The sequence below is a fragment of the Orcinus orca genome, chromosome 6 (assembly GCF_937001465.1).
Source record: "Orcinus orca chromosome 6, mOrcOrc1.1, whole genome shotgun sequence".
In the NCBI taxonomy this organism is placed as follows: Eukaryota; Metazoa; Chordata; class Mammalia; order Artiodactyla; family Delphinidae; genus Orcinus; species Orcinus orca.
This window is the reverse complement of record NC_064564.1, coordinates 58,743,310-58,770,573: the sequence shown is the minus strand read 5'-3', so window position 1 is coordinate 58,770,573 and position 27,264 is coordinate 58,743,310. Positions and strand designations below refer to the sequence as shown.

At 38.7% G+C, this 27,264-nt stretch overlaps 1 long non-coding RNA gene across 1 annotated transcript in view; it reads right to left on the bottom strand.

Annotated features, from left to right (window-relative positions):
• Nucleotides 1-1,437: 1,437 nt before the first annotated feature.
• LOC117203768 (uncharacterized) overlaps nt 1,438-27,264 on the bottom strand; it is a 399,299-nt gene continuing 373,472 nt past the window's right edge. Inside the window, exons 13-14 of the long non-coding RNA XR_007477754.1 lie at nt 26,547-26,604; nt 1,438-1,627 (exon numbers count right to left, since the gene is read on the bottom strand). This is a non-coding gene — a long non-coding RNA (uncharacterized LOC117203768). The remainder of the gene's footprint in view (nt 1,628-26,546; nt 26,605-27,264) is intronic.

Genomic DNA, 27,264 nt, shown 5'->3' with positions numbered 1-27,264 from the left:
TGTCCAGAGTACCCAAAGCAATCTACAGATTTATGCAATTCCTATCAAAATTCCAATGGCATTTTTCACAGAAATAGAACAATTCTAAAATGTGTGTAGAATCACAAAGGACCCTAAATAGACAAAGAGATCTTGAGAAAAAAACAACAAAAAATGGAAGCATCACACTTCTTGATTTCAAACTATAGTACAAAGCTATAGTAATCAAAACAGTATTGGTATAAAACACACACAAAGACCAATGAAACAAAAGAGAGAGCACAGAAACAACACCAGACATATATGGTTAACTAATTTATGACCAAGGAGCCAAGAATACACAATGAGCAAAAGACAGTCTCTTCAATAAATGGTGTTGGTAAAACTGTACAGCCATATGCAAAAGAATTAAACTGGACCACCATCTTACACCATACATAAAAATCAAGTCAAAATAGATTAAAGACTTGAACCACAAAACTCCTAGAAGAAAACAAACACTGTGAGCTCCTTGACATCAGTCTTCCTGCACTTTTTGGATTTCACACCAAAAGCAAAGGCAAAAAAAGCAAAAATAAACAAATGGCAGTACATCAAACTAAACAGGTTCTGCACATCAAAGGAAACCATCAATAGAATGAAAAGGCAACATACTGAATGGGAGAAGATATTTGCAAGTCATATATTTAAAAAGGGGCTAGTATCCAAAATATATAAAATAACTCATTAGCATAAAAACAAACATTCCAATTTGAAAATGGGCAGAGGATCTGAATAGACATTTTTTCAAAGAAGACATACAGATGGCAAACAGGCACATGATAAAATGCTCAAGCTTACTAATCATCAGGGAAATGCAAATCAAAACCACAGTGAAATACCACCTCCCACCTCTTAGAATGGCTGTTATCAAAAAGACAAGAAATAACAAGTGTTAGTGAGGATGTGGAGAAGGGAACCCTTGTGCATTGTTGGTGGGAATGTAAACTGGTGCAGCCACAACAGAATACAGTATGGAGATTTCTCAAAAAAATTAAACATAAAACCACCATAGGATCCTGCAATTCCACTTCTGGGTATTTACCCAAAGGAAATGAGGACACTACATTGAAAAGATATCTGCGCCCCCATGTTCACTGCAGCATTATTTACAATAGCCAAGACATGAAAACCACCTAAGTGTTAACTGAGAAATAAATGAATAAAGATGTCATATATGTGTGTGTGTGTGTGTGTGTGTGTGTGTGTGTGTGTATATATACACACACACATATATATATAATGGAATATTATTCAGCCATAAAAAATAAGGAAATCCTGCTATTTGTGACAACATGGATAGCCCTTGAGGGTACTATGGAAAGCAAAAAAAGCCAGACTGAGAAAGACATATACTGTATCATATCACTGATATGTAGCGTCTACAAGTCAAAACAAAACGAAAATTAAGAATTACCCTGGGGTTTCCCTGGTGGCGCAGTGGCTGAGAGTCCACCTGCCGATGCAGGGGACGCGGGTTCGTGCCCCGGTCCAGGAAGATCTCACATGCCGCGGAGCGGCTGCGCCCGTGAGCCATGGCCGCTGAGCCTGCACGTCCGTAACCTGTGTTCTGCAATGGGAGAGGCCACAACAGTGAGAGGCCCGCATACTGCAAAAAAGAAAAAAAAAAAAAAAAAAGAATTACCCTGAATTCATAGGAACAGAGAACAGATTGGTGGTTGCCAGAGGTGGGGAGCGTGAAGCTGGAAAAATGGGTGAAGGTGGTCAAAAGGCACAAACTCTCAATTATAAAATAAATAAGTCCTAGGGATGTAATAGTCAGCATGGTAACTATAGTTAATAACACTATATTGTATATTTTCAAGTTGCTAAGAAGTAGGTCTTAAAATTCATCACAAGAAAACAATTTTTGTAACTATGTATGGTGATGGATGTTAACTAGGCTGAAGGTGGTGACTGTTTTGCATATATACATGCATTGAATTATTATATTGTATACCTGAAACTAATACTATTTTTTAAAAAAACTTATATATCCCCTCCTCAGGCTCCACTTGTAGGCTCCACTCGGGTTCTGTCTAGGTACCCAACCCAAGACCACATGGATGAGGGTCATACCTCCATTTAGATTATTCCTTTTCAAACTAGGGAGAAGTGAAGTTGATGCTCTATTTCTACGGTGTTTCTGTTCTAATTCATGAATGGATTTCACTCAACAAATCTCTTTGATAAGGTAATATGTGCAGAGCCCCCGGTATCACTGAATTTAGGGGTGATAGATACCATTTACAATTTCAATAGTACCCGATTTAAATAACAATTTCATGAGTAGTACAAGTGCTGTATCATTTAATTTACAGACACATGATTCAAGCACTACACAGTATGATGCTGAATCCTAACCCACACTCTTGGAATCCTACCAGGGCTATATTTCCATCAAAGCAAAAGTAGTGTCCTACAAGCAGGAAACATATTAACTGGAAGTAGGTGGAGGAGGGAAGGGGTTAGGGGCAAACACCTAAGTCTAAATCCCTTCTGAACACAAGTCCTGGGACTCTGGGAAAATTTTTCTCTTTATGAGCTTAAATTTCTTAATTTGTAAAAGAAAAGTAAAACAATGACTTTACTAAGAAGCTTTGAACGTTAAATACGAAACATTCCTAATAATGCCTGTCTCAGTGTCATAATAAATGTCTTAATAATGTCATTAGCCAAAAGGGAATATAGGTCTGGCCCATCTCCAAAGTATATCAATGAGAAAAACAATGAAAGAAAATTTCAATATATTCTTGGTCAGAATAAGCAGCCAATATCTTCCAGACCCTAAAAACATGTTAGTCATACTCCCAATCACCCAACTCAAGACTCTGTAGTACATTTTGACCCCTGGGAAATTATCAAGTCTTCTGGAAACTTCTCTTAGCTCTTGCTCCTGCCCCTTCTAGGCTTAGCTCAGATGTTGAACATCTCATGCCTGGAATATTGTAGCAATCAGGCTGATTTTTCTAAAATATCACTTTATTTATATTATTCCTTTGATCTAAAATGTTTCTATGGTATTTATTCTATGAGCTTTGAAGACTCAGAGTTTTTAGCCTAGCATTCAAGGTTCTTGACAATCTGATAACAATCTACTTTTCCAGCCTCATCTCCTACTAGCCCTTGATACTAACCCATGTCAGGCCATCTGGTCTTCTCACTATCCCTATACCTGCTCTGAACTTTCCCACTCTTGTCTTGCCTTGTGATGAACAGAATGTCCCCTCCCCATTGCCACTTCTCCAAAGCTTATCCATGCTCCAGGCCCCAACATAAACGTCACCTCATCCACAACACTTTCCTTTCTGACAGAAAAGATACTTCCTCTTCTGTATGCAATTCACTATGAAATAACAAAAATTTGAGTCTATGGTCACGGTTATTTCTGTCTATGACTATTGTACTTTCTTGAATTTATTATCTGTAAGGACAAAACATATGTCTCTTGCATACTTGTATCCATTAGAGTACCTATCACATTGTTAAGATGCATACAGGGTGGTTGATTAATATTTGTCAAATAACTGCATACATGTAGTATCTTAGCTTTTATTCTTCAGTAGCTTTAATCTACCAGTATCCACATAGGCAGAGAAATCTGATTTAAAATTTTTAAACTCGAGCCACTCTATATATGAAATATGGATTTTGATTTTTTAACTTGGCTACTTACTGGTACAGTTTATGTATATATAGTGGGAAATACGTATTCAACAAACATTTGTTAAATGAATAAATAAGTAATCAACTGTGAATTAAGGTATATCTGCTTCATAGATACATAAAGGTTACATGTTATGCCATTCCTCTCCAAAGTAGTACCTAACTCTCCTTAGTTCTAGTCTATCTTTTTAATGTAAAAATAAAGCTTTATAGTGGAAAAAATTAATTGAAACAGTGGAGTATTATAATCTTAAAATCTGTTGACTAATAGTAAGAGGAAACTCTTTAAATGCACGCTTATGGGATCTCAGACTTTTAAGTGTTATCATGAAAGTCAGAAAACTTAGGTGGATAAGAAATTTAGGTTGAATTCAGAGCTTGTTCTTTCTTTGAAACATTTTGTTCTCAATAATAAACCTTCAGAGCCAGTTTTATCCTTCAGTTCCAAATTTTCAATGTGACTAAGAACAGACGGTAACATGATGTTGCCGCAGACCCCACTGTCTTCTAAGCTGGCCACTCTCATTAGTGTGAGTGCGCATGTTGATAAGACCTAGGGGGCATTTATGAGACACCAAAGAACTCTACATGACATTCCCCCAGTCAAGATTTTACTCAGACATTTTGGGTCTCTCTCTACTGTTATTTCCTCTTTTTCTGTAGCATTTAGTTGCACTTGACCCTATGTTTTAGAAAGTACACACAAGTCGGTATTCCAGACATCCCAGGGACTTGAAGAGCTGATCTAATGCCTGTGTTGCAAGATGAAAAACAGAAGACTTTTGTTGAACCTATAAAAAGGATGACATTTTGCCTGGCCCTGAGCTGTTCTGTTCAAAATTGAGGCTTTTGCAGCTGGAGGCTCTTTGATTTGTGAGCTAGAGAGTATCATATCTTGGCCATTACTGAATCATAAAAGTTCTCTGCCTCTTCCCAGCTCATTTTATTTAAAAGGAAAAAGAGAAACCCTTTATCTCACAAACTGTGTTTTCTTTCTATTTTTCTTCATTTTCACGTTGCTGGGATGGATTCTGTAAGGGTTCAGTGGAAACATATGTAAAATGGTCATTTGCAAAGACCATTGAGCTGATGCCAAGGATGATGATGTGGATGGTTAGACTGGAGCAGGCGTCATGAATGAGAATAGAGCACTTGGCAGCATTTTCTTTGTCATGCCTCCTTGTTAGATACCAGAAACTTGTATACATGATGTATTTTCATGCAAAATGGTAATATAGAGCCACATAACATATCCAGGTCAGGGTGGCTTAATCACAAATATTGACTGGTTCAGGAGGGATTGAGCTGAGCATGAAGGAGGCTTCATTAGGAATTCCTGTGCATTATACATGCCTTGGAAAAGAGAAAGACACATGGAATGTTTCTTAACATTTGAAGTCGTAAATTTCCCAGCTGAACTGTATCATTTTTTACTTATTGTTTTAAACATCTTTATTGGAGTATAACTGATTTACAATGGTGTGTTAGTTTCTGCTTTATAACAATGTGAATCAGCTATACATATAAATATATCCCCATATCTCCTCCCTTTTTTTTTTTTACATCTTTATTGGAGTATAATTGCTTTACAATGGTGTGTTAGTTTCTGCTTTATAACAAAGTGAATCAGTTATACATATACATATGTTCCCATATCTCTTCCCTCTTGCCTCTCCCTCCCTCCCACCCTCCCTATCCTACCCCTCTAGGTGGTCACAAAGCACCGAGCTGATCTCCCTGTGCTATGCGGCTGCTTCCCACTAGCTATCTATCTTATGTTTGGTAGTGTATATATGTCCATACCACTCTCTCACTTTGTCACAGCTTCCCCTTCCCCTTCCCCATATCCTCAAGTCCATTCTCTAGTAGGTCTCTGTCTCTATTCCTGTCTTACCCCTAGGTTCTTCATGACATTTATTTTTATTTCTTAAATTCCATAAACATGTGTTACCATACGGTATTTGTCTTTCTCTTTCTGACTTACTTCACTCTGTATGACAGACTCTAGGTCCATCCACCTCATTACAAATAGCTCAATTTCATTTCTTTTCATGGCTGAGTAATATTCCATTGTATATATGTGCCACATCTTCTTTATCCATTCATCCGATGATTGACACTTAGCTCATTTCCATCTCCTGGCTATTGTAAATAGAGCTGCAATGAACATTTTGGTACATGACTTTTTGAATTTTGGTTTTCTCAGGGTATATGCCCAGTAGTGGGATTGCTGGGTCATATGGTAGTTCTATTTGTAGTTTTTTTTTGTTTGTTTGTTTTTTTGTGGTACACGGGCCTCTCACTGTTGTGGCCTCTCCCGTTGTGGAGCACAGTCTCTGGACACGCAGGCTCAGCGGCCATGGCTCACAGGCCTAGCTGCTCTGTGGCATCCTCCTGGACCGGGGCACGAACCCGTGTCCCCTGCATCGGCAAGTGGACTCTCAACCACTGCGCCCCCAGGGAAGCCCCTATTTGTAGTTTTTTAAGGAACCTCCATACTATTCTCCATAGTGGCTGTACCAAGTCAAATTCCCACCAGCAGTGCAAGAGTGTTCCCTTTTCTCCACACCCTCTCCAGCATTTACTGTTTGTAGATTTTTTGATGATGGCCATTCTGACTGGTGTGAGATGATATCTCATTGTAGTTTTGATTTGCATTTCTCTAATGATTAATGATGTTGAGCATTCTTTCATGTGTTTGTTGGCAGTCTGTATATCTTCTTTGGAGAAATGTCTATTTAGGTCTTCTGCCCATTTTTGGATTGGGTTGTTTGTTTTTTTGTTATTGAGCTGCATGAGCTGCTTGTAAATTTTGGAGATTAATCCTTTGTCAGTTGCTTCATTTGCAAATATTTTCTTCCATTCTGAGGGTTGTCTTTTGGTCTTGTTTATGGTTTCCTTTGCTGTGCAAAAGCTTTGAAGTTTCATTAGGTCTCATTTGTTTATTTTTGTTTTTATTTCCATTTCTCTAGGAGGTGGGTCAAAAAGGATCTTGCTGTGATTTATGTAGCAGTGTGTTCTATGTTTTCCTCTACGAGTTTGATACTGTCTGGCCTTACATTGAGGTCTTTAATCCATTTTGAGTTTATTTTTGTGTATGGTCTTAGGGAGTGTTCTAATTTCATTCTTTTACATGTAGCTGTCCAGTTTTCCCAGCACCACTTATTGAAGAGGCTGTCTTTTTGCCATTGTATATTCTAGCCTCCTTTATCAAAGATAAGGTGACCATATGTGCATGGGTTTATCTCTAGGCTTTCTATCCTGTTCCATTCATTTATATTTTGTTTTGTGCCAGTACCTTACTGTCTTGATTACTATAGCTGTGTAGTATAGTCTGAAGTCAGGGAGCTTGATTCCTCCAGCTCTGTTTTGTTTCTCAAGATTGCTTTGGCTATTCAGGGTCTTTTGTGTTTCCATACAAATTGTGAATTTTTTTGTTCTAGCTCTGTGAAAAGTGCCATTGGTAGTTTGATAGGGATTGCATTGAATCTGTAGATTGCTTTGGGTAGTAGAGTCATTTTCACAATGTTGATTCTTCCAATCCAGTAACATGGTATATCTCTCCATTTGTTTGTATCATCTTTAATTTCTCCCATCAGTGTCTTATAGTTCTCTGCATACAGGTCTTTTGTCTCCTTAGGTAGGTTTATTCTTAGGTACTTTATTCTTTTTGTTGCAATGCTGACTGGGAGTGTCTCCGTAATTTCTCTTTCAGATTTTTCATCATTAATGATGAAAAATAGGAACGGAAGAGATTTCTGTGCATTAATTTTGTATCCTGCTACTTTACCAAATTCATTGACTAGCTGTAGTAGTTTTCTGGTGGCATATTTAGGATTCTCTATGTATGGTATCATGTCAGCTGTACACAGTGGCAGCTTTACTTATTCTTTTCCAATTTGTATTCCTTTTATTTCTTTTTCTTCTCTGATTGCTGTGGCTAAAACTTCCAAAACTATGTTGAATAAGAGTGGAGAAAGTGGACAACCTTGTCTTCTTCCTTATCTTAGAGGAAACGGTCTCAGTTTTTCACCACTGAGAACGACGTTGGCTGTGTGTTTGTCATATATGGCCTTTATTATGTTGAGGGAAGTTCCCTCTATGCCTACTTTCTGGAGGGTTTTTATCATAAATGGGTGTTGAATTTTGTCGAAAGCTTTTTCTGCATCTATTGATATGATCACATGGTTTTTCCCCTTCAATTTGTTAATATGGTGTATCACATTGATTTGTGTTTATTGAAGAATCCTTGCATTCCTGGGATAAACCCCACTTGATCATGGTGTATGATCCTTTAATGTGCTGTTGGATTCTGTTTGCTAGTATTTTGTTGAGGATTTTTGCATGTATGTTCATCACTGATATTGGCTGTAGTTTTCTTTCTCTGTGATATCTTTGTCTGGTTTTAGTATTAGGGTGTTGGTGGACTTATAGAATGAGTTTGGGAGTGTTCCTCCCTCTGCTATATTTTGGAAGAGTTTGAGAAGGATAGGGGTTAGCTCTTCTCTAAATGTTTGATAAAATTCTCCTGTGAAGCCATCTGGTCCTGGGCTTTAGTTTGTTGGAAGATTTTTAATCACAGTTTCAATTTCAGTGCTTGTGATTGGCCTATTTATATCTTCTATTTTCCTGGTTCAGTCTTGGAAGGTTCTGCTTTCTAGAATTTGTCCATTTCTTCCAGGTTGTCCATTTTATCATCATAGAGTTGCTTGTAGTAATCTCTCATGACCCTTTGTATTTCTGCAGTGTCAGTTGTTACTTCTCCTTTTTCATTTCTAACTCTGTTGATTTGAGTGTTTCCTTTTTTCCTTGATGAGTCTGGCTAATGGTTTATCAATTTTGCTCATCTTGTCAAAGAACAAGCTTTTAGTTTTATTGATCTTTGGTATTGTTTCCCTCATTTCTTTTTCATTTATTTCTGATCTGATCTTTATGACTTCCTTCCTTCTGCTAACTTTGGGGTTTTTTTGTTCTTCTTTCTCTAATTGCTTTAGGTATAAGGTTAGGTTGTTTATTTGAGATGTTTCTTTTTTCTTGAGAGAGGATTGTATTGCTATAAACTTCCCTCTTAAAACTGTTTTTGTTGCGTCCCATAGGTTTGGGTCATCATGTTTTCATTGTCTTTAGTTTCTAGGTATTTTTTGATTTCCTCTTTGATTTCTTCAGTGATCTCTTGGTTATTTCGTAGTGTATTGTTTAACCTCCATATGTTTGTATTTTTTTACAGATTTTTTCCTGTAATTGATATCTAGTCTCATAGCATAGCGGTCGGAAAAGAAACTTGATACAATTTCAATTTTCTTAAATTTACCAAGGCTTGATTTGTGACCGAAGATATGATCTATCCTGAAGAATGTTCCATGAGCACTTGAGAAGTGTATCCTGCTGCTTTTGGATGGAATGTCCTATAAATATCAATTAAGTCCACCTTGTTTAATGTACTACTTAAAGCTTGTGTTTCCTTATTTATTTTCATTTTGGATAATCTTTCCATTGGTGAAAATGGGGTCTTAAAGTCCCCTATTATGATTGTGTTACTGCGATTTCCCCTTTTATGGCTGTTAGCATTTGCCATATGTATTGAGGTGCTCCTATGTTGGGTGCATAAATATTTACAATTGTTATATCTTCTTCTTGGATTGATCCCTTGATCATTATGTAGTGTCCTTCTTTGTCTCTTGTAATAGGCTCTATTTTAAAGTGTATTTTGCCTGATATGAGAATTGCTACTCCAGCTTTCTCTTCATTTCCATTTGCATGGAATATATTTTTTCATCTCCTCACTTTCAGTCTGTTTGTGTCCCTAGGTCTGAAGTGGGTCTCTTGTAGAAAGAATATATCTACATTGTTTGAATCCATTCAGCCAGTCTATGTCTTTTGGTTGGAGCATTTAATCCATTTACATTTAAGGCAGTTATTGATATGTAAGTTCCTATTAGCATTTTCTTAACTGTTTTGGGTTTGTTATTGCAGGTCTTTTCCTTCTCTTGTGCTTTCTGCCTAGAGAAGTTTCTTTAGCATTTGTGGTAAAGCTGCTTTGGTGGTGCTGAATTGTCTTAGCTTTTTCTTGTCTGTAAAGCTTTTAATTTCTCCATTGAATCTGAATGAGATCCTTGCTGGGTAAAGTAATCTTGGTTGTATGTTTTTCCCATTCATCACTTTAAATGTGTCCTGCCACTCCCTTCTGGCTTGCAGCTTCTGCTGAAAGATCAGCTGTTAACCTTATGGGGATTCCCTTGTATGTTACTTGTTGTTTTTCCCTTGTTGCTTTTAATATTTTTTTCTTTGTATTTAATTTTTGATAGTTTGATTAATATGTGTCTTGGCATGTTTTTCCTTGGATTTATCCTGTATGGGACTCTCTGTGCTTCCTGGACTTGATTGACTATTTCCTTTCCCATATTAGGGATGTTTTCAACTATAATCTCTTCAAAAATGTTCTCAGTCCCTTTCTTTTTCTCTTCTTCCTCTGGGACTCCTATAATTCAAATGTTGGTGCGTTTAATGTTGTCCCAGAGGTGTCTGAGACTGTTCTCAATTCTTTTCATTCTTTTTTCTGCTCTGCTCTGTGGTAGTTATTTCCACTATTTTATCTTCCAGGTCACTTATCTGTTCTTCTTCTTCAGTTATTCTGCTATTGATGCCTTCTACAGAATTTTTAATTTCATCTATTGTGTTGTTCATCATTGTTTGTTTGCTCTTTAGTTCTTCTAATTTTAATTTCATTTATTGTGTTGTTCATCATTGTTTGCTCTTTATTTCTTCTAGCTCCTTGTTAAACGTTTCTTGTATTTTCTCCATTCTATTTCCAAGATTTTGGATCATCTTTACTTTCATTACCCTGAATTCTTTCATCTATACTATCATTACCCTGAATTCTTTTTCAGGTAGACTGCCTATTTCCTTTTTATTTGTTTCCTTTTTATTTGTTTGGTCTGGTGGATTTTTACCTTGCTGCTTCATCTGCTGTGTATTTCTCTGTCTTCCCATTTTGCTTAACTTACTGTGTTTGGGGTCTCCTTTTCGCAGGCTGCAGGTTCGTAGTTCCCGTTGTTTTTGGTGTTGCCCCCAGTGGCTAAGGTTGGTTCAGTGGGTTGTGTAGGCTTCCTGATGGAGCGGACTGGTGCCTGTGTTCTGGTGGATGAGGCTGGATCTTGTCTTTCTGGTCAGCAGGACCACGTCTGGTGTTATGTTTTGGGGTATCTGTGACCTTGTTATGATTTGGGGCAGCCTCTCTGCCAATGGGTGGGGTTGTGTTCCTGTCTTGCTAGTTTTTTGGCATAGGGTGTCCAGCACTGTAGCTTGCTGGTCATTGAGTGGAACTGGGTCTTAGCATTGAGATGGAGCTCTCTGGGAGTGATTTCACCATTTGATATTATTTGGAGCCGGGAGGTCTCTGGTGAACCAATGTCCTGAACTCGGCTCTCCCAACTCAAAGGCACAGTTGTGACACCTGGCCAGAGCATCAAGACCATGTCAGCCACATGGCTCAGAAGAAAATGGAGAAAAAAAGAAAGAAAAAAAATAATAAAGTTTTTAAAATAAAAAAAAATTAAAAATTATTAAAAATAAAAAAATTAAACAGTAATTTTAAAAAAGGAAAAAAAAAAAAGGAAGAAGAGTGCCACCAAACCAAAAAAAAAGTTCATCAATGATAACAAGCACTAAAAACTATACTAAGAAAAAAATAAAATGGGACAGACTGAATCCTAGGGCAAATGGTAAAAGCAAAGCTATACTGACAAAATCACACAAAGAAGCATACACATACACACTCACAAAAAGAGAAAAAGAAAAAAATATATATATATATACATAAAAAAAAGGAAGAGAGCAACCAAATCAATAAACAAATCTACCAATGATAATAAACTCTAAATACTAAACTAAGATAAACATAAGACCAGAAACAAATTAGATGCAGAAAGCAAAGCCCAAGTCTACAGTTGCTCCCAAAGTCCACCACCTCAATTTGGGATGATTCGTTGTCTATTCAGGTATTCCAGAGATGCAGGGTTCGTCAAGTGATTGTGGAGATTTAATCCGTTCCTCCTTAGGCTGCTGGGAGAGATTTCCCTTTCTCTTCTTTGTTTGCACAGCTCCTGGGGTTCAACCTTGGGTTTGGCCCTGCCTCTGCGTGTAGGTCGCCTGAGGGCATCTGTTCTTCGCTCAGACAGGACGAGGTTAAAGGAGCAGCTGATTAGGGGGCTCTGGCTCACTCAGGCCGGGGGGAGGGAGGGGTACGGATGTGGGGCGAGCCTGTGGCGACAGAGGCCAGCGTACCATTGCACCAGCCTAAGGCGTACCATGTGTTCTCTGGGGGAAGTTGTTCCTGGATCACGGGACCCTGGCAGTGTTGGGCTGCACAGGCTCCCGGGAGGGGAGGTGTGGAGAGTGACCTGTGCTTGCACACAGGCTCCTTGGTGGCGGCAGCAGCAGCCTTAGCATCTCATGCCCATCTCTGGGGCCGCGTTCACAGCTGCGGCTCGCGCCCGTCTCTGGAGCTCGTTTAGGCGGTGCTCTGAATCCCCTCTCCTCGCGCACCCTGAATCAGTGGTCTCTTGCCTTTTCGGCAGCTGCAGACTTTTCCTGGACTCCCTCCTGGCTAGCTGTGGTGCACTAGCCCCCTTCAGACTGTGTTCACGCCGCCAACCCCAGTCCTCTCCCTGGGATCCGACCGAAGCCCCAGCCTCAGCTCCCAGCCCCCGCCCGCCCTGGCGGGTGAGCAGACAAGCCTCTCGGGCTGGTAAGTGCTGGTCGGCACCAATTCTCTGTGAGGAAATCTCTCTGCTTTGCCCTCCGCACCCCTGTTGCTGCGCTCTCCTCCGCGGCTCTGAAACTTATCCCCACCCCCACCCCCACCCCCCCCATCTCGGCCAGCGAAGGGTCTTCCTATTGTGTGGAAACTTTTCCTCCTTCACAGCTCCCTCCCAGAGGTGCAGGTCCCATCCCTATTCTTTTGTCTCTGTGTTTTCTTTTTTCTTTCTCCCTACCCAGGTATGTGGGGGGTTTCTTTCCTTTTGAGAAGTCTGAGGTCTTCTGCCAGCGTTCAGTAGGTGTCCTGTATGAGTCGTTCCACATGTACACGTATTTCTGATGTATTTGTGGGGAGGAAGGTGATCTCCACATCTTTCTCCTCCACCATCTTGAAGGTCTCTCTGTATCACCTTTTAATTTAACCCTTCTCCATAGCTTAATTACCCCTTTATTCAACAAACATGTGATCAGTGCATTTTATGTATCAGTCACTATCCTAGCTGCTGCGAATCAATAGCCCAGTCATCCCCCTTCTTCAAGAAGCTCTCAGTTTATTTATAAATCTATTATTACATCAAAGTGATAAACACTATTTAAAATCTTATAGTAGGCATATTTCCATTTTTTTCTCCAGATAATAGATAGTACAACATCATTTCGTATGAGGACATCAGTGTTCCATCAAAGAAAATAAGAAAAAAAAAAATACAAGTGTGTCAAAAAGTTAATATTTTAAAACTCTATTTTTGTAGATTTTGTGATATTTGTGGCATTTGTAAGCATTTTAAGACTCTCTAATGTACTGTGATAAGTTTTCTCATTCTGAATATTTACTTCTATACATAATTTTGTGTTCTTGTTCTTAAAGAGGTTCTTCAAAAACTGTAGCAGCTTGAGACCCCACAGAGCCTTTATCCAGCCTTGCTACAAGGCTGTACCTAAGATGATGTACAGAAAGTCACAACACTGTACATGGCACAGAGGAGAGGGTTAATATGTGGCTGCTATTATTATGACAATAGTTCTTTACTGGTTCTCTCATTGTCATTCTCTCTAGCCCTGGAAAGGTATTTTCCTGCAGAGGCAGGGAAAAATCCTAAAATCCATGGCTGTCCTCATCAGTTCTAAGAACTGATTCAATGAATAACAAAACCCAATTGTTGTCAGGAATGCCCTATTAAAATTAGTTTTCTATTTCATTTTGTCCAAAATTTACTGGCCCTCCTTTAAGAAAATAAGTCTGGAAATTCTGAGGCCATTTATAAATTGAAAGCATAGCCATAGTTAGAGACGGAAACATAATATTCTGTATACATTTTGACTGTTCCTGTCTCTATTTTGAAATATATGTTGGGACAGTGGAGACAAATGAATGTGAAATGAACAGTTTTTCAGATTGGTGGAAAAAACACACAGTGTTTAGTGTCCTCTGTAGCAACATGTCCTTGATAGGAACTGCTCTCTTTTTTCACTCCTGAGGACACTGGAGAACATATTAAGGGTCTCTCGGTACTTGAAAAGAAAAATACAGCCATCCTTTTCACTGGCTTCAAATAGTCTAAATAGGGTGAACAAACCCACTGCAGCTGAGTCAGAGAGAAGATAGCCATCTGGTAGCGATAAGCAGCCCTGGGTAGCTTTGAAACTGAGCCAGCCTGGAGATTGAGCACAAACTTCAAGGAAGGACTTTTGACTTCAAGTTAATCACTTGGTGCTGGTTGATAAGGGAAAATGAAGGAGTAGTGAGCAAAGGCACTGGCCTCCCTTGGAAGCATTTATTTCTTTTTAAGTGTGCTTTAGAATTGCCCACCTGTCATGATGTTATCATTCGGGTTAATGGTAATCTGGCCTTATATTTTTATAACTGTGTGAGAAATTTGGGCTCAATGCATTTGGGAAGAGTCTGTAGAAGTGAAGCAGTAGAGTACAAGAGTGTTGTAGTGAAAAATGCCAGCTCCAGAGCTGGACTGGCTGCATTCCAGTCCTGACTGCTTAGCTGCATGACCTTAGACAAGCTTCTGAACGTCTGTAAGACTCTGTTTCCTGAGCTGAAGAAATTAAATTAACGATAGTATCTACCTCATCAGACTGCTCTGAGGATTAAATGAGATGATCTCTATAATGATATTCGCCTAGCAGACAGTCAGGACTCCATAAAAGCCAATGCCCTATTAAACTCAAAATCACCCATTTCTGGTCCCCTTATAGTATACTGATCTCAGCTTCAAGAGATTTTTCTATTTTTAGGGGTTTCTAGCAGCAGTTAATAGGAACACTGACAACCATTCCCTGTTAAGAATGCGATTTACCTAAGAAAAATCCAAACATTCCCTGCAGATTGACAACCCCTGGACCCACCCCAAAAAATTCAACTCTGGTTTTGTTGCTGGGGAGCTGGCCAGAGGCAACTGACACACCTCATCAAAAATCAGTTCAGGTTCTACCTCAAAAACAGAGATATCCAAGCAATTGGACCTACTACGTTAATCCCCATTCGAAATAGGAATAATAAATTGTCAGTTTCTTAGGTGGCAAGTCAGGTTCTTAACTGGCAGCTTTTAGTTATGTTTTCTCCGAGGTACAATAAAGAAAGGTGCAGATGGTGGCAGCAAAAGGCAAGCAAAGATGATGGGTGGTTTTCTTAGAGCCCCATCACAATGTCAAGGCATCTGGGGAATGATGGAGTTAGATACCAAGGTTAATAGCTTGACTATGGCACGGTATGTAAGGTCGTATGGTATTTTGTCGGTTGAAGAGAAACAATCTGGAAATAGCTGGGGTTTTGACACATATACTCTCAGAGGAAAGGAGCCAGAGGATGTTCACCAAGTCACTCTGAACACTGAGTTGGTGAATGTTGAACCGTTGTTCCTAGGGGAAATGCAGGGTTAGGTTCTTGCCAGCCTTTGGTCACATTTTTATAAAATGATAAATACATATCTTTGTCTCATGTGTGTTTCTGATTATAGACACCTTATTCTCTATATATTGTTGTTTCATTCACATTGGACTGACAGCCAGTAACACTGCATCTCATCCCTGAACAAAGCTTAGTAAACACACATATCTTCTCCATTAGGCACGTTTCAGCCTCCTTGCACTTAGGAACACTAGAGAGCACTTCAGCACTACACTCTGAGACCATTTTAAGTAGCAAAACCACCAAGAAAAAACACAGAAATGCAGAAACACAGCACCAAATAGATGGCCAAAAGGAAGTTGCTTACAGTATTAGTGTTGAAACAACAAGGCAGTGCATCATCCGTTTCAACCTCATCTGGTAAGGTGTGCATTGAGTGACTCAAATTTTCACTGCTCTGAGCTAGTCCATGAATGACCATGGAAGCACCACCAGTACTGACCTTGGCGTTACAAATAAATTTTAACTTGTAAGTAAATTTGCAAATATGAAATCTAGGAATAGTAAGAATCAACTGTCTGGAGGAAATACTAAGTATTTCAGTACCATCCCAACTTTATAATAAAAGATCTTTCTTTAAATGGTATACCAATGCTTTGTTTTCAAAATATCCAGTATCGAAAATACGATTTTATGGGGCGATAATGGTCTGAGTTTTTCAGTTGCAAATTCAAAATGCTGCATAATCCAAAATAATTCAAAAATGACTTCATGTAAGTAGAGAGACCTTCACTGTAATTATACGTTGATACTAGCAAAAGTATTTAGGGGCCACAGGCATCTGAGGACAATCAATAAAAGAAAGTTAAGGTTTCCATGAAATAATACAGCTAGTCAGGGTGTCAAATAAAAGTTAATTAAGGCTCAAATTTATCCTCCCACCTGGGGTACTTGAAGTCTTTATTTAGGGCTTTAAAAAGACAATGAGTGCCTTCAAACAAAAAGTGTTTAGTAAGTTCAAAGGATCAGTCTTATAAAGAAAATGTGAAGCCAATTTGTAAATCTTTTTTAACTAAAAGTCAAAAAATTACTTTATAATGAATTCTTTATTGGAGCAAAACTCATCTTTTCATACTCTAGGGCCTGCACCTTTCTTTTAAAATTTATTTTACTCTTCTGGAAAAAAAAAGACTTATAAAACATTTATAACTTATAATAACAAATAATTATATTTAACGAAAGGAAGTACTGTCTTTTTTCTCTTCAGCTGAAACATATGAGCATACAAACAAAATAAGATAAAAAGACCCTCAGTTTAATTCTACAAAATAATTGAATTCATCTCTTTGGATGACCTCTTTTTTTTTGCTATTTTAAACTAAAAGAAAGCATTTTTCTAATAAATGTGATTTTTAAATTAGCAGAGAAATTCAAATATTGAATTTATTTTATTTTTAATATGTGAATATGTTTTACCAGTGTCTACATTAAATTTAATTGTATTAAAGTTTCTGCTTTCACTTTAAAGCATTTTTTCTATGCTTCAGGTATATCAAGTTCCTTTAATCAGGCAAAGATCTAAACTGTCATTTCAAAGGCAAAATTTCCACAACTAAATAATACCTCTAGCATGGAGGCATTTCTACCCCAAAGATTTGCTGTTTCTGTTTGACACTTCTAAGCATTAACAGTGTTCAGATTCATGTTACCCAGCAGAGTTCTACAGAGAGAGCTTGATTTTTTTTTTTTTTAAAGACTAAAACTAAAGTACAAAGAACATTAACCAGTGAGGAAAATGAGAGCTTTTTAATAGTAGAACTGTTGGCCGAAACACTTTGGGTAGAAGTGTTTGGGTAGAAAATAACATTTTACCAAGATGCTGTGATGTTTTGTCCTACTATTTCACACCTAAGGTGTTGTTTACTTCATGCAGAGGCAGCAATCGGTTGGAAAATAAACACCAACACACTTTTTTTTTTGAATCTTAAGGCTTAGCTAATTTGCTATATGATGATTAATGCTTTAATCAAGATACTTGGGTTTGAAAATTAATCATTTCATCAAGTAAATATGGAATATATGTGGATAGAAAAATGCTATAAATCAAAAGGAGAAACATTTAGACCTTATAGAATTATTAATTTTTCAAAGAAATGTTTCTGTCCCCCTTCCCCTTTCCTGCTGAAGCTCCAGTCTACTACTGAGTAGCTACACTGCTCTGAGTAAATAAATGCTTACCCTCTCTAGCCTTTGTGTCCTCATTGCTTAAAAGGCGATATTAGAATTTATGAATTGACTCTCATTGGCAGGAAGAAGCAGCAAAGTCAGCTGCACAGGGTCATGGACCACAGGGAGGTAAAATCATTGGCGGCCATTACTACCAGTCGGCCATACAGGCCCAAAGAATCAAAGGGAGAGGGATTGGGTCCAGTTTCACCGGAAGTCAGAAAGTGATGGGGAGGGGAAGGAGGCAATAGATATATGTGTCCTCATCTTTTATGAACAGAATTCTCAGACCACGGAGATAAGTTAAACAGGCTGAAGTGAAAGTCAGGAGTACAGATGAAGCTTGGGACCAACATAATATCAGAATTTCTGGAAGGAAACCACCTCACAGAACACCCAAACACATGCGCTGAAATAGGGCAGCTGCAGGAAAGTAAAACCAACAGTGCAGCACAAGTGTAGCTTGCCAGAACATTCTGGTCCCTATACAGTGCTGAAGCTCTCCAGTGGTGTCTATGTGCCCTAGGGAAGAATACAAGTACTTAAGGTCACTGATATTGCTGTCTAGTGAAAATATCCGTGTAGAGTTGCTGAGGTGTGTGGGGGGAGGGAGCAGATGGCGGTCAGGGGAGAGTTGAAGGGAGGAGGAAAACCTTTAGCCAAGAATCTCAGATCAGACAATTTCAGTCTAAGGTACATGCAGCACCCGCAAGACAAAGGCAGGCTCCCATTCACAAGCTGACCATGACTCTGCTGAGAAACGACAGCTCTAGGTCAGCAAGCTCTAGATTGAAGTGCTGGGTATCAGCAGGGCAATGGGAATTCAAATGAATGTGCAAGAACCTCGTGCATGTGTCCTAAGCCCTCTTTTTTCCAACTGTTTCCTGGTAGCGTGATGTCCCTAGCCTACCCCCTCACACAGGCCACCAGAAGAGCTGGAAAAGAGAGAGAAGATCCAAAAGTCTGCACATGTGCCTGGAAGAGATTTAAATGTAGGGGTTAAACTGAGATAAATATCTCAAATGGGAACAAATTTAGTTTCCTCTTGAACCATTCTCATATACTAGTAATATGTGGGTTTTATAAAGAAGGGCAAATCAATTATAAGAAAAGAAAGCACCTACTTTATTTCTGCACTTTTACATGTAATATCTGATATTAAGATAATCCCATTATACTCCTCTTCCAGTGTGTTTATAACAATTAAGTGAAATTAATTAACAATGAAGTGAAACATGTATAGTGTCTAGCACTCTGTGACTTCTGTCATCCAATAGATGGTAGCAGACAACTAGAGAGGCAAGCTCCCAGACCTCCTTGCACTCTGTAAAGCACTCATCCCTCCCACCTGCAGTTTGATAGTGGTTATATTTGCTAGTAGCCGTGTGACTGCCCACATGCCATGCTGTGGATAACACTGTGAAATGATCTGCTGGCACGGAAAGAAATTACAATAGAACCTCGATGTAAGAGCCTACTGATGATTAAATGATTATAGGTCATTTTTAAAACCATGTAAGTTATCTACTTTGCATTATCAGGATCTTGTGACTGGGCACATAAGAAAGTTGGTACTCTCCCTTGGAATTTCCCAGCACCAGGAAGATGATCACTCTGAGTAAACTATACCAGATTAGCGTCAGCACTCCCTGGAGCACATCTTCCCAGAGAAAAGAAAGAGGCTTGAAAAGCCACACTGAACAAACATCCCACTGATACGGATACACGGGGTATGCATCACAGACAGCTGTAATTTCTGTGAGATTGATGTGACAGTGTTCACATTCAACAATACAGCTGTATTTCACACCAGTCCCAGGAGGCAGGCACAGCCCATCAGTATCTGCCATGGAGAGAAGGAAACATGCTTCAAATCTATCCCACCGCTTGGTTACTGACTCCTCTGTGTCCCCCGAGGATTCATGAGGGAATGCTGGTACATCCACCCCCTTGAGGAACCGTGAGCCCGTAACAGAAGCCTCTGTAATGCTTCTCTGGGGGGTGGTTTGGGGAGGCAAATTAGTTAAACCCATCATTTAAACGTATTGACAGGAACTGTTTTTTAGATCGCCACATAAAGAGTAATAACTGAGCATAACTGAGTGTTGTAGCTTGTTTTGGGCAACTGAATAACTGCTGCCTGATTTTGTAACTTAAAGTATGCTTTCAGGAGGAATGGTTTAAACGTCTGAAGAATTTAGATTGTAAAAACAATCGCTTCTTCCTGCAGCCCCCTTCCTACAACACTCAAAAAGCCAGCATGAAAGGCCCCTCTGTGGCCCCCTAAACCAGGGCAGTTTCCTTAAGCAGATCTCTAAGTATTTTTCATAATTAAAAATTATTGTGAAATAAAGAACCATGCTATCTGATCCCCATTTTTGTGGAGCCCAGTGATCACACAAATTCTGCCTGGTAACAAATGTGGCATTAAAAAACAAACAAACAGGGCTTCCCTGGTGGCGCAGTGGTTGAGAGTCCGCCTGCCGATGCAAGGGACACGGGTTCATGTCCCGGTCCGGGAAGATCCCACATGCCGCGGAGTGGCTGGGCCCGTGAGCCATGGCCGCTGAGCCTGCGCGTCCGGAGCCGTGCTCCGCAATGGGACAGGCCACAACAGTGAGAGGCTCGCATACCGCCAAAAAACAAAAACTAAAACAAACAAACAAAAAAACTCTCCCACGATGGTTTTAAAGTATATCCAATATGCTGATAGTCCTGTGATTATTAATTTGGCTTTTCAAATACCTGAACCCTAGGGAAGAGCTACCTGAGTAGGAAAGACAATATTTAGTTTATGGGAAATTACATTTTCCTTTCTATATTAATACAGTGCAATTCATATGATGTGTATATTGTAGCAGATCACTTGGTTGAGTAGTAAGGATTCCTATCATCATCCTTTGTCCTAACATGACCCTAATTGATTTAAGCCAATCGGTAAGTAGCATTTCCCTGACAACATTATCAGTCTATGGTGGGACACAAAATTTAAGTAGGCTTAGTCAAACTGAATCAAAGGATTTACATTGCATGCTTGGAAAAGAGAACTTGCTAGAAATGCAAGGGTTCTGGTCCTACTTCAGACCTACTGTGATGGTTACTTTTATGCGTCAACTTGGCTAGGCCATGGTACCAAGCGTTTGGGTCAAACACTAGTCCAGATGTTGCTGTGAAAGTAATTCTAAAGATGTGATTAACATTCAAATCAGTAAACTTTGGTACAAAACCTTTATAATGTAGCTGAGCCTAATCCAATCAGTTGAACACCTTGAGAAAAAGACTGAGGTTCCCCTGAGGAAGAAGAAATGTTGCCTCCAGATTACCTTCGGACTCTAGCTGCAACATCAGTTTCCCAAAATCACATGAATCATTCTTAAAATAAATGTGTGTCTATAAATATACCATATGTCTATATATACCATGGTATAAATATAGACACATACACACACGGAGATATTTATTTTAAGGAATTGGTGAATATACATATACACACCCATACATATGACATTAGTCTGTCTCTCTGGAGAAACTCAATTAGTGCACCTACTAAATTGGAAACTCTGGAGGTGAAGCCCTGAAATCTGTGTTTTAACACATCTTCCAAGTAATTCTGATGGACCTAGAGTATCAGCTCTACTGCACTAGATCATCTTTATGGTATCTCATTGACAATTCAATAAAGGAAGTTTGAAATTATATTGTGGTGGATTAGCATTTTCTCCATTTGACTAACATAAAATCCTGGTTGCCAGAATCTCATTCCCTGCATGGTTCCAGGTGAGTGTAGGCCACAGAGATGACTCAGGAGATATGGAAGGTGGAAATGCAGTAGCAGCACCTTGTTTTGCAAGCCCTGAAGTCTGGAGCAGGGCACACGCCTGTGGTTTACCTGCTAGCTCACCTGCTTGGCATGAGAAGCAGCCAGGCCCAATAGAAACTGCACTTCTCTGGATCCTCCTTCTGGTTTTTCAACAGCTGGGCCATGAAGAAGGGGTCCAGCTTTTTCTGCAGATCAGTGCCATCATGGAAATAGGAGCTGTAAAGGTGCTGAGAAACTGAAGCTGGTTCCAGGCAACGCCCATGGCTTTCTGCTCAACCTTCACGGGTTCCAGTTTGCCCTTGTTTCTCCCACTTCCCACCCTTCTGCCTTTTGCATATTCAAAAGCAACAGCTTTACCAAGACTGCTTAACCAGCTCCCACAGTTGTACAAAGTCAAATCCCTGTAATAAATCCCTTATGGTATCTGTCCAGAAGTTCTCCTCCTCTGATCAAATCTGACAGTTACATAAAAAGAATCAGTAGAGAATGTTTTATTGAAAATAAAGTCAGAAAGACCAGGAGAACACTTACTTTTACTTTTAATAATCCACTCCCTATATTATCCTGGCTAATGTAGTATATATTCTGCCCTTGAACATGTGCAGTGTAATATCTTCGGTCTTCCTTAAAGTCTCTCCTGCCCATTTCCTTTTACGTTGAGATATTGTTTTCTTTTATCCACTACTTTTCATTCCTGAGGCTTCAGGACATTGTTCCTTGTCCTACAATCCTCAGACACTGAGAATAACTCTTTCCCTTCAGTCTATTGTCTGTGCCCTGGAAGGTACAGACTTTCCAGTGTCCAGTGAATTATGCAATTCATTTCCTCAGAGCATCCTCCTTCCTAAATGACATCAATTTATTTTCCAAAGTTTCTTCTAGTCTCTTATCATCTGATTCTCATTTTTTTGGCCCTTTCCTTATTTCATACTCCTATTTGTGTTAAAACGTTACATTGACACCACAGAGGAGACCCCAAATACAAAGAGACTTAAACATCAATGATTTTGGAATGTGTTTGCATCCATTTCAATAACCATTTTAAATATTCTTGATTTTTCAATGTCAGTGGAACTTTTGCATTTCACTGAAACTGGAGAAATGTTAACTTTTTATTTCTAATGCATTATCTGACTTATCAACTAAGATGATTAGTAAATGCCTTATTTTATCTTTTATCTTTAAAAGTACTCACAATGTTCATTCTGCAATTAGAAGTCCCTCTAGTAAAAGGAGGTTTTGCCTATATAACATGAGGAAGTCTACTGTGAGAAGATTCATTTAAAATATTTAGTCATTATCAGGTGTCTGTAAATTAACTGTCTGGTACTACTTTTCCATCAATCTCATGAGCTCTACTTCCTTATATATTTTGTAACCAGTTATTGGTGGTATTAGTACATGATCTCTCCTTCTACATCCTGTTCTGAAATACCATTAATTGACAGATTATAGTATAATGTACTATATTATAATACAAAAATAAATTTTTTCACAAATGATTAAGACAATCCATTTCAGTTTTTCAGGAAGACATCAAACTTCTTAAATGTGACCCATCCAGTTTTTAATACTTAATGTAATCAAATCAGATCACCTGTTTGAGAATAGACAATCACAACTTTAATTTTAAATACCATGACAGGATAGAAAAAGAAAGGGTAGTTTAAGAAAAAAATATTATTCATCCTAAATAATAGGAAAAAGTAGATATTTCAGTTATGTTAATGACCTAATTGCTATACTTCAATGAAAATTCATCTCTGAAATGGTCAGGATAACCTTGGTAAATAGCAGATACAGTACTGATTCATAGAACTCAATTAGAGTTTTAAATTTCTGAATAAGAATGTAGTTTATTTTTTTTTTTAATCAATGTAGATTGCCTTCCAAATAATTCATTTAAAGGTAGGAACCCGCAAAATCTTTATCCACTCTTTTTCACACTTGTCATTTTCATAGTAGTGATATGTCTCATACTGTATGTACACAAAATATATATAGTAATACTGCTAGGGAATGCTTTCAATTATCATTATAATTTCTTTCTGAAACTTCATTTATTTAGGACCCAACTTAATGCAGAACAGTGATTTGCGGGCTCACATGAATGAATTATAGACTGACTAGTTTACTTTTATCTCCATACAGTTCATTTACGTTATTTCACAAAAGACTCTCTTTTTTTTTTTACAATGTACAAAGTCATATAGAAATGAATACATGCAGAAAACCATCTTGAAATCCCCAGTCAAATAAGGAAGAAAGAAACAGTACATCAATGTCTCAGATTGCCATTATGCAGCGCTTAATAACCCCAAGGACATGTACTTTTCAATGAATACAAATTACTAAGGATGAGAAAAGGCTTACATAGACTAATTGCTTAAACAGCAGTTCTGTATTTTTACAATAGAAATCTTTAATTACAGTGAGAAGTAAATTTGCACCAAATATTTTTCTATTTATGTTTTGACTGAAATGTGCTAATTTATTTAAAATAGGTAGGCTTACTGCATCCTCTACTATTTCTACATTGCTACCTCTGTGTCTGGAACTGTGTTGTGGGTCAGAAGAATTCAGAGAAATAGAAGAAATAATATATAGCAAGATTTGGATCGGAATTGTCTTGGAATTTCCCTATTGTCTTGAATTTCAGCTCTATCATTAAATTTGAGGACGATGAGTGACAGATAATTTCAACATCTAAAGAGAAGAACTAGACACACTCTAGAAAGACTTACTAAGGGGTCACCAAGTTACTCCCTCAACTTGACTCCTTCCTTCATTTGATAAAAGACAAGGCTAGAGATTCTCTGAGGGAATTTTCTTTGATGGGATTCGAAACATTTAAGACAGCCTGGCTTTCCCCCTTACCTTTCCAAGGGAGCCACCAATAAGACAGGGAGCTCTAAGGAAGGCAGATTGGAATTTTATGCCCCAGTGGGGTATTTGTAGAGAAATCTGTCAGACCGTCCTTTGCAGCCACAGGTGCACTGTGAAAGAATGTTTTGAAAAACACTTTAAATATGCCCTCTGTAATTTGTGGAGCATTGAGGAAACCAATGCTGATGTGTTTCTCTCTGCTAGAGAAGTCTCAAAGCAAGGGGCAGGCTGAAAAGAGTGGGAGTAGTGTTTGAAGAGGCAAGGGTGAGTGAGCGTTCCCTCTCAACAAAGTATCTATACTCTGGCGGTATAGAAAGTGTTGCACTGAAAAGCCAGGCCTGGTGGGTAAGGCAACCCCATAGTTACCTTCAGTGGGGAGCAGCTGAGGGGGAAAATGAGGGAGAGTAGTCAGAAAATGCAGCACTATCATCAAGAAATGGAAAACTGCAGTAGGCAAGGAAGTAGAAAAATGTCTGCCTAAGAACCTGCTAAGTGACACACAGGAACCAGCATTTTGGTTCTGCTACAAAGAAGGAAGGGAAGGTCTAATTGTCGTAACACTAGTCATATACATCTTCCTCAACGATTTCTTCCCTTGACCCTGATGATGACCCTGGAGAGGCCAGAACCCACATGGGAATGGTAGATGAGGAAGATCACAGAAATAAACAACAACTGCAACAGCAAAATCAGACCCAGCTTTCTTTTCCCATCACAGACCCTCTTTGTCACAGCAGGCCTGACCTGGGGAAAGAAGGAGGAAGGGTTGTACATTGGATCTGAGATGGAAGTTGATTAAGTTGACCCCAGTGCTCTGGGTACCACCTATTGGAGGGATCTATAAATATACAAAAGAGGTTTGAACATTTTCCTTTACCATATTCAAGTGATGTGTACCTGAACACACACAGGCACAACGTTTTGACAAGGAAGTTAAAATGAGTAGGAAAATAGTGGTTTAATCATGGAGACTGGTTCTATCATTTTCTCACTTTCCAAACATTTGTGTCTCCTGTGTCACGCAATGTTGACGTAAATTTTATAGAAATCAGGATCCACATTTCCTGGTAGTTACTGTGACTCGCACAATAAGCTCTAACATTCCTGAGAAGACAGATAACTAGACTGAACTGGAAGAGGAAGGGGAAAAAGAAGTCTGAGGAACCTAGGAGAGATCTACAATTTTTCTGAAAAATAAATAACAGTAAAATGTTGCAATTAATGGTTCTGATAGACAAAATGTGAAGATTACACAATATAACACTATTGGCTTATGAGTGAATGCACCCCTTCATTCAAAAATACACTGAATGCTTCGTGTGTGCAAGTACCATATATTACAGTTATAAAAAATAAAGACAGCACTTATCTTAATAATTTTTGAGGATAAAGCTTAGTGTAGATAATTAAACAGCCACCAACAACACACATAAACAGCAATGGGTGTGTACCCCACACACACACACACAAACACACACACATATACTTTATGATGACTTTTCTAAAGGTATGTGACCCAGAGAAACTGGGGTGATGAGTGACTGTTCTGTGGAGGACGTAATCTTCACACTGAATCTTCAAAGATGACCAGAAGTCACCCAGGCCAAAAAGGAGTAGGGGTAAGGCAGTTGAGATAGTTCCAGGTAAGGGAGGAGCATCCTTAAAAATAGAGACTTTGGAAGCAATGGAAAATGCCAGTAGTTCACTTAGCTTAGCTGACACATCAGGTGTGTTCAAAGCAGCAAATGTAAATGAAGGGAAAGACGGAGAAGCATGCTTTTCAAAACTCGCAGGGCAAGCTTTGAGATAGTGAGAGAAAGAAAGAGTGAGTGGAGCTCAAAAAGTCCTACCCTTCAGCCAGAGAACTCTACTTTCATGTTTTACATGTATATTACCTTCCATGTTAGATTTCAGTTGAACTGTTCTACAACTTAAAAAAAATCAGGATCCATGGATCTTGAAAATAACAGAAGGCAAATAGACAGAGAGAAAGCACCAATAATTGAAAAAAATACCAGAAGAGAAGGTAAAGAATGCTAAGTCACAACTATGAAGGTCTTTCAACACTACTGATCTTGTTTTGAATCCCTTCCTTTATTCTGTTTCCTGTTCTCTCTCCTCTTATCCCAAATTGCCTCTTGATAGTCACTTTCCCTGACAAATTTTCTCCAATCTGCACCTTAAATATTCATTCATAAATTCATTCTTTCAATAAACATTATGACTGCCAGAAAATACAAAAATTTAACATTCCTGTTCATAAGGATCTCCCACTCTAGTGAAGAGGACAAATATGAAGAACAGATAACTTACAAAATGATATGCCACGTGCTGTCAGTTGCATCTTTGATTCCCGTAGAATGAAACGGACCTAAAAGAAAGAGCATTAGGTGAAATGCTGGATTGGGTGAAACTTATATTCAAATCTCATCTTTGTCAATTCTTAGCTATGTGCTCTTTTTTTTCAGTTACTAGCTCTATCTACACCTCAACTTTTTCTCATTTACAATAAGGAGTAACAGAAGTACCTACCTTATCGCATCACAGTAAAGACTGAATATGACTAAGGATGTAAAGTGCTCAGCAGTGTACCTGCCACTTAACCACTGAATAAGTCATAGTGAAGATGATCATAATGGAGAGGATAAAGAGGAAGAAAAAGAGCAAGAAATGAGGGAAAATGGAAGAATAAAGGAGTGTCACAGAGAAGGTAAAGTTTAAGCTATGTCTTAATCCATGAATAGAAGTTCACCAGTTGAGTGAGGTGGGAAAGGGATTCCCAGGCAAAGGGACTGTGGTGCCCCAAGGTTGTCTTTTCAGGTTGCCCCAGCCATGCTCTCTCTGAGAAATGACATCCACCACTATCCTGGCTTTAACTCTCAACTAGGCTGATGTCTTCTAAAGTGGCAAAATGATATTTCTTCTGAGTTTTCTTTCTATTAGACCTCACTATTTTGATGTCCTATAGCCACCACAAACTCAAACACTTTAAAAGTAAATTTGTAATCTTTCTCTCTCTTCCATTATTTCC